Source organism: Neomonachus schauinslandi, chromosome 11, assembly GCF_002201575.2.
Source record: "Neomonachus schauinslandi chromosome 11, ASM220157v2, whole genome shotgun sequence".
NCBI lineage: Eukaryota > Metazoa > Chordata > Mammalia > Carnivora > Phocidae > Neomonachus > Neomonachus schauinslandi.
In genome coordinates this window covers 70,111,168-70,119,610 of record NC_058413.1, presented here as the reverse complement: position 1 = coordinate 70,119,610, position 8,443 = coordinate 70,111,168, and the positions used below count along the sequence as shown (strand labels likewise).

At 41.4% G+C, this 8,443-nt stretch overlaps 1 pseudogene; it reads right to left on the bottom strand.

The window, feature by feature from the left end:
• Nucleotides 1-374: 374 nt before the first annotated feature.
• LOC110571016 lies at nt 375-1,200 on the bottom strand (annotated as a pseudogene).
• Between the last annotated feature and the right edge of the window lie 7,243 nt (nt 1,201-8,443).

Below are 8,443 nucleotides of genomic sequence, written 5' to 3'. Positions count from 1 at the left end.
GGGAATGTACAGACTTCAGAGCCAGCTCATCACAGCACCCCTCTGCTCCCAAATGGTGTTGGGTCCTCCTTCTTAGCTGCTGGATGCTGCATCCCAAGAGAGGAGAAACTTGGGAAGAAAGCCTTTCAGTAGGAGCCAAGTTGTCTGAACTTACTCTCTGTGCCCAGAGGAAAGGGGGACATGGTTTTGCTTTCCATGAAGACTGTGCCTGATGGAAACCCAACTCCTAAACAGTACTCAAGGGAGAAATCTAGAAGCAAAGAGAAAGAAACATGGATTTGGGGGACTCAGTCCGTTCCTACCACAGGGGAGGACACCCAAACTCTGGGGCCCCTCCAATAGCAGCCTGAACCCTGTGTGCCCCAACGTCCTCCCTACCACCAAAACTGGGGGGCCTCTGCTAAGACCTGGGGGCGGGCAGATGTGGGCGGTGCCCAGCTGAAGCAGCTCAGCCCCAGCAGCAGCACCAGATCCAGGCCAAGGTCGCCCTGCTTCCCTTCAGAGGACATAGGCTGGTACCCCAGAAGCTTTTCCGCGCCAGGACACAGCTTCTGCACGCGGTGGACCTTGGTGAAGAGCAGCGCGTGGGGCCAGACCTGGGAGACGTTGAGCGAGTGCCTGGACGCAGTTTTGGCCTCGAGCTGCATGCCACGCCCATAGCCGTAGGTGATGTTGTGGATCCAGGCCTCCAGCTGCAGCGCGAAGCTCAGAAAGGGCAGCACCTTGAGCGCAGCGGCCTTAGCAATGCTCACTTGGCTGCGCACACCTCACGCACCACGCGGAGGCAGGAGTCAGCCTCCACGCGCGTGCCATTGGTGCCCAACAGGATGCCGTCGTCACGTGCCAGCGGCGTGCGAAGCGCAGCACGGCCCAGGACTTGAGCACCAGGTACAGGGTTCCTCGGTTAGGCTTGGGATGGTTGAGCAGCGAGAGAGCCCCTGCAGGTTGAAGAAGTGCACTTTGTTGAGCACCACGTGTCTGTAGGAGCGGCAGGCCTCCTGGGCCAGGCCGAAGGGCCGCCGTTCCAATGGCGGCTGATACGGGGCCTTGCTGCTGACGGTGCCGCGGAGGAGGCGCTGCAGGCGGGCTGCGGGCACAGTGCTGGGACAGGTCTGACAGGTTGCGGCGCCACGGCAGGTGGGCGTGGAACGGGTGCATGTTGCACAGGAAGATGGAGCGCACCAGGTCACGCACGGCCATGTTACAACTTGAACAAAAAAATTCAAAGTGAGTGTGTCATTTAAAAGACCTATCTTGGGTAGCCTTCAGCCTCTCCATCAGCTTCTCTTCCTTTTTCTTCTAGTTAGACCTCTATATTTCCCTTTATTCTTCCTTTCTGACTAAAATCTGAACCATTAACTAATTCATTTCTTGGTTTGTCTCTTATACCTGGTTTTCCTCTGTTGGAAACCTGCTTGACCCAATTAATTTGATCATCATTTAGTAAACATTCAGCCCTAAAAACCTAGTTTTGTCATCTATGAGAACAAACCCATCTGTCCTTAGGGCCTCTTAGTAACCAAGCTCATGTGATTGCTATGTGAAACCGGAATGTCAATTCCATCAATTTACCCTCCATACGTAACCATAACAAAAGCTGGAATATTATGTCTAAAATAAAGACATTCCAAGCCAAAAATTAGATACAAAGTCATTTGATGAGTGTAGAATGAGAACAAGAAGACTGGATTGAAGTTAAGTGGCATTGGGCAAAATTTAGGTAGTATAGTATAGTGCAGAGGCTCTTAGATTCACCTGTCAAATCTCAGCCTGAGCAATTACTAGCTGGGATGCCTTAGACAAATTATTTAACTTCTCTAAACCATAATGTGCTCATTAGTAAAATGGGGATGGTGATAGTAACTAACCTCATATTAAATAATGCAGCATATGAAATATTTAGAACAATGTCTAACCTATACCAAGTATGATCCTATTTGTGCAACCTCACAGTGAGGATGGTGGGGTCATCATAATTAAAAACTAAGGTGGTGGCTTCTTTCCTAGACCTCGATTGTATGTGGCATGGACCATGCTAATATTTGTCACCAGGCCTCCCCTTTTATCTTTTCCAGAGCTGACCAATAATCTTTTTAAGTTGCACATTGTTTTCTTTAAATCTGTGTTAAATATGTTAGTCAGTCTTTGCATGCCCATGAAACAGTCTGACTCCTGAAGGTCATCTTGCACATCTGCTGGGAGCCACTCAGCATTGGGTTTTATAAATCTTAAGGCATGGCTATATTCCCTTACTTCCTCTTCTTTTGGAAGCCTTGTTATACCTCTGTGTATAAAACCCAGTATTCTCATGGTGACAACATTTGGATGAATTTATACAGTGTCAGTACAAACTTTAGAAAAGATAAAAAGCTGCAGAAAACAACAACAACAACAACACTGCCACAGAGTCTAGAGAAAATGCCTTTCAGATCAGCAAACTGACCAGACAGACTCAGCATCTCAGTGGTCTGCAGGGACAAAACACAAAAGCATTAAAACAAACAAGCACACTAATCTTCTCAATCTCTTTAGTTTTTTTCTGGCCAAATTATTAAGTATAAGTATCTTTTCTATAAGGCTGGTCTATTTATTTTTAAGTATTATATATTATCCTCACTTCCCATTTTGGTTACAGTAGTAAATGAGTTACTTGTCACAACCAGTAAAAGCCCTATGTCCTAGATTTCTTCTGAGAAGTTTTTTTGAAGGTTGGAAATACAGCTGCCAGATTTCTTATAAGATTTAATTTACACCAGAGAAATTGGACATGTGTGGCTTAAGGGAATTTTATGTCCTATCCCGGGTGCCCCCAGACCCAGGATTTCAGGGTCAAAACTCTTATTCCGAGGCACAACAGACTTCTAAAACATCCACTTGAGTGACAGCTTTGGCTTTCATGCCATCAAATCTTGACTAATCAGTCCTAAAATCGTGGGAATAAGACAAATGTAGACACATTGATTAATTGTGCCATCTGGAAAAATACTTGATAATTATTCTCTCTTAAAAAATATGGAGACATGAAAGATGGATGTGTCTACGTATATAATTTTAATTTTAATATTTACAAATATACATGCAAAATAATTCATTATTTCAGTATTTTCATTTCATAAATTGATATAAGAAGAGGAATTCCCCTCCACTATGCTCCTTCACATCCACTAGCACTACCACATACTTCTCACTTGTTTCATTCAATTCTGTAATACATGTATTTGCATGAAAACATGTATTTTCATTTTAGACAGTGTTCATAAAGTAATACTTGTGGAAGAGGGGTAAAGGCATATATTGTGATAGGGAGAGGATTAGTCAGCAAATATATTTAACAATTTTGAAATTTGGAGATGAAGGTGAATGGGAATATAAAGCTTCTCAGGATACAGTACTCAGGGACTTTGGTGAGAGTATTAGGAGAGGAAATTAGGTAACAGAATTGTAAGAACTTTCACCAGAGCTTCAGAGAAATCAGAACTCACGAGTGGGCTATGCCTAAAGGAGTAAGATATCAGTAGCACAGTAGACACACTAAATGAGACAATCTAAGATTGTGAACGGTTGTAGCTGTAATGCAATGCTACGTGCATGGGCAGACCCTTTAATTTACCAGGAAATTAAAATCAAGGTATGACTATCCTTTACGTGTTTTAATTACCACTTTGGGCTCCATGTAGCCCTTGTTGCAATTACTTCTGAATATATATAGTGAAAACTCCAAGTTGTCTGGCTGTCATTTTGGGGTACAGAAATTTGTCTGAAGTTGTTTTAGAAAGAGTGAAAATAGATTTTAAGTCCTTTTATTTCGTTCAAACAGCATTTAAATTTTAAAAAAATGTTTAAATCCACTGCTTAGGGAAAATCAGATCATTTTGAATCACAGAGGCTAATATGTGATAGAAATTATTGGGTATCGGGGCGCCTGGGTGGCTCAGTTGGTTAAGCGACTGCCTTCGGCTCAGGTCATGATCCTGGAGTCCTGGGAGCGAGTCCCGCATCGGGCTCCCTGCTCAGTGGGGGGTCTGCTTCTCCCTCTGCCCTCTTCCCTCTCGTGCTCTCTGTCTCTCATTCTCTCTCTCTCAAATAAAAATAAATAAAATCTTAAAAAAAAAAAGAAAAGAAAATTAAAAAAAAAAGAAATTACTGGGTATCTCCTAGTTATGTCATTTATATCAAAAGAAATGCTGTGACAGAAATTTCAAAGGGTTTCAAATTGAAAATTACAGTTGGGAGGAAATGGCTTTCACAAAAATAAAGGCCAGAAAAAGTAAAAATAGCGTGATGTTTCTGTTTGCTGTGTAGTCCTGTTGGGTCCCTCAAGTGTTCAGAAATCTATCCCCGGTCTTCCCCTAATGGTTTTTTTTTTTTTTTTTTTTTACCAGTTGTAGTGTGTGAATTTTATTTGGATTCTGATTTATAGACTGTGAAAAAAAGTCATGTTCTCTTCTGTTTTTAATCTTTATTGCAGTCCAGTTCCTCTTGAAGTATTTTTTCTTTTCTTTTTTTTTTTATTTTTTTTTTAATTTTTTTTTTATTCTTATGTTAATCCCCATACATTACATCATTAGTTTTAGATGAAGTGTTCCATGATTCATTGTTTGTGCATAACACCCAGTGCTCCATGCAGAATGTGCCCTCCTCAATACCCACCACCAGGCTAACCCATCCTCCCACCCCCCTCCCCTCTAGAACCCTCAGTTTGTTTTTCAGAGTCCATCGTCTCTCATGGTTCGTCTACCCCTCCGATTTCCCCCGCTTCATTCTTCCCCTCCTGCTACCTTCTTCTTCTTCTTTTTTTTTTTTTCTTAACATATATTGCGTTATTTGTTTCAGAGGTACAGATCTGAGATTCAACAGTCTTGCAAAATTCACAGCGCTTACCAGAGCACATACCCTCCCCAGTGTCTATCACCCAGTCACCCCATCCTTCCCACCCCACCCCCCACTCCAGCAACCCTCAGTTTGTTTCCTGAGATTAAGAATTCCTCATATCAGTGAGATCATATGATACATGTCTTTCTCTGTTTGACTTATTTCACTCAACATAATACCCTCCAGTTCCATCCACGTCGTTGCAAATGGCAAGATCTCGTTCCTTTTGATGGCTGCATAATATTCCATTGTATATATATACCACTTCTTCTTTATCCATTCATCTGTTGATGGACATCTTGGCTCTTTCCACAGTTTGGCTATTGTGGACATTGCTGCTATAAACATCGGGGTGCACGTACCCCTTCGGATCCCTACTTTTGTATCTTTGGGGTAAATACCCAGTAGTGCAATTGCTGGATCATATGGTAGCTCTATTTTCAACTTTTTGAGGAACCTCCATACAGTTTTCCAGAGTGGCTGCACCAGCTTGCATTCCCACCAACAGTGTAGGAGGGTTCCCCTTTCTCCGCATCCCCGCCAACATCTGTCATTTCCTGACTTGTTAATTTTAGCCATTCTGACAGGTGTGAGGTGGTATCTCATTGAGGTTTTGATTTGGATTTCCCTGATGCCGAGCGATACTGAGCACTTTTTCATGTGTCTGTTGGCCATTTGGATGTCTTCTTTGGAAAAATGTCTTTTCATGTCTTCTGCCCATTTCTTGATTGGATTCTTTGTTCTTTGGGTGTTGAGTTTGATGAGTTCTTTATAGATTTTGGATACTAGCCCTTTATCTGATATGTCATTTGCAAATATCTTCTCCCATTCTGTTGGTTGTCTTTTGGTTTTGTTGACTGTTTCCTTTGCTTTGCAAAAGCTTTTTATCTTGATGAAGTCCCAATAGTTCATTTTTGCCCTTGCCTCCCTTGCCTTTGGCGATGTTTCTAGGAAGAAGTTGCTTCGGCTGAGGTCAAAGAGGTTGCTGCCTGTGTTCTCCTTTAGGATTTTGATGGACTCCTGTCTCACATTGAGGTCTTTCAACCATTTGGAGTCTATTTTTGTGTGTGGTGTAAGGAAATGGTCCAGTTTCATTCTTCTGCATGTGGCTATCCAATTTTCCCAACACCATTTGTTGAAGAGACTGTCTTTGTTCCATTGGACATTCTTTCCTGCTTTGACAAAGATGAGTTGACCATAGAGTTGAGGGTCCATTTCTGGGCTCTCTATTCTGTTCCATTGATCTATGTGTCTGTTTTTGTGCCAGTACCATGCTGTCTTGATGATGACAGCTTTGTAATAGAGCTGGAAGTCCGGAATTGTGATGCCGCCGGCTTTGCTTTTCTTTTTCAACATTCCTCTGGCTATGCGGGGTCTTTTCTGGTTCCATACAAATTTTAGGATTATTTGTTCCATTTCTTTGAAAAAAGTGGATGGTATTTTGATGGGGATTGCATTGAATGTGTAGATTGCTCTAGGTAGCATTGACATCTTCACAATATTTGTTCTTCCAATCCATGAGCATGGAACGTTTTTCCATTTCTTTGTGTCTTCCTCAATTTCTTTCATGAGTATTTTATAGTTTTCTGAGTACAGATCCTTTGTCTCTTTGGTTAGATTTATTCCTAGGTATCTTATGGTTTTGGGTGCAATTGTAAATGGGATCGACTCCTTAATTTCTCTTTCTTCTGTCTTGTTGTTGGTGTATAGGAATGCCACTGACTTCTGTGCATTGATTTTATATCCTGCCACTTGACTGAATTCCTGTATGAGTTCTAGCAGTTTTGGGGTGGAGTCTTTTGGGTTTTCCACATAAAGTATCATATCATCTGCAAAGAGTGAGAGTTTGACTTCTTCCTTGCCAATTTGGATGCCTTTGATTTCTTTTTGTTGTCTGATTGCTGTGGCTAGGACTTCCAATACTATGTTGAATAGCAGTGGTGATAGTGGACATCCCTGCCGCGTTCCTGACCTTAGGGGGAAAGCTCTCAGTTTTTCCCCATTGAGAATGATATTCGCTGTAGGTTTTTCATAGGTGGCTTTTATGATATTGAGGTATGTACCCTCTATGCCTATACTCTGAAGAGTTTTGATCAAGAAAGGATGCTGTACTTTGTCAAATGCTTTTTCTGCATCTATTGAGAGGATCATATGATTCTTGTTCTTTCTTTTGTTAATGTATTGTATCACATTGATTGATTTGCGGATGTTGAACCAACCTTGCAGCCCAGGGATAAATCCCACTTGGTCATGGTGAATAATCCTTTTAATGTACTGTTGGATCCTATTGGCTAGTATTTTGGTGAGAATTTTTGCATCCATGTTCATCAGGGATATTGGTCTGTAATTCTCCTTTTTGATGGGGTCTTTGTCTGGTTTTGGGATCAAGGTAATGCTGGCCTCATAAAATGAGTTGGGAAGTTTTCCTTCCATTTCTATTTTTTGGAACAGTTTCAGAAGAATAGGCATTAATTCTTCTTGAAATGTTTGGTAGAATTCCCCTGGGAAGCCATCTGGCCCTGGGCTTTTGTTTTTTGGGAGATTTTTGATGACTGCTTCAATTTCCTTAGTGGTTATAGGTCTGTTCAGGTTTTCTATTTCATCCTGGTTCAGTTTTGGTAGTTGGTACATCTCTAGAAATGCATCCATTTCTTCCAGGTTATTTAATTTGCTGGCATAGAGTTGCTCATAATATGTTCTTATAATTGTTTGTATTTCTTTGGTGTTGGTTGTGATCTCTCCTCTTTCATTCATGATTTTGTTGATGTGGGTCATTTCTCTTCTCTTTTTGATAAGTCTGGCCAGGGGTTTATCAATCTTGTTAATTCTTTCAAAGAACCAGCTCCTAGTTTCGTTGATCTGTTCTACTGTTCTTTTAGTTTCTATTTCATTGATTTCTGCTCTGATCTTGATTATTTCTCTTCTCCTGCTGGGTTTAGGCTTTATTTGCTGTTCTTTCTCCAGCTCCTTTAGGTGTAGGGTTAGGTTGTATACTTGAGACCTTTCTTGCTTCTTGAGAAAGGCTTGTATTGCTATATACTTTCCTCTTAGGACTGCCTTTGCTGCATCCCAAAGATTTTGAATAGTTGTGTTTTCATTTTCATTGGTTTCCATGTATTTTTTTAATTCTTCCTTAATTTCCTGGTTGACCCATTCGTTCTTTAGTAGGATGCTCTTTAGCCTCCATGTATTTGAGTTCTTTCTGACTTTTGTCTTGTGATTGAGCTCTAGTTTCAAAGCATTGTGGTCTGAAAATAGGCAGGGAATGATTCCAATCTTTTGGTACTGGTTGAGACCTGATTTATGACCTAGGATGTGATCTGTTCTGGAGAATGTTCCATGGGCACTAGAGAAGAATGTGTATTCCGTTGCTTTGGGGTGGAATGTTCTGAATATGTCTGTAAAGTCCATTTGGTCCAGTGTGTCATTTAAAGTCTTTATTTCCTTGTTGATCTTTTGCTTAGATGATCTGTCCATTTCAGTGAGGGGGGTGTTAAAGTCCCCCATTATTATTGTATTGTTGTCGATGTGTTTCTTTGCTTTTGTTATTAATTGGCTTATATAATTGGCT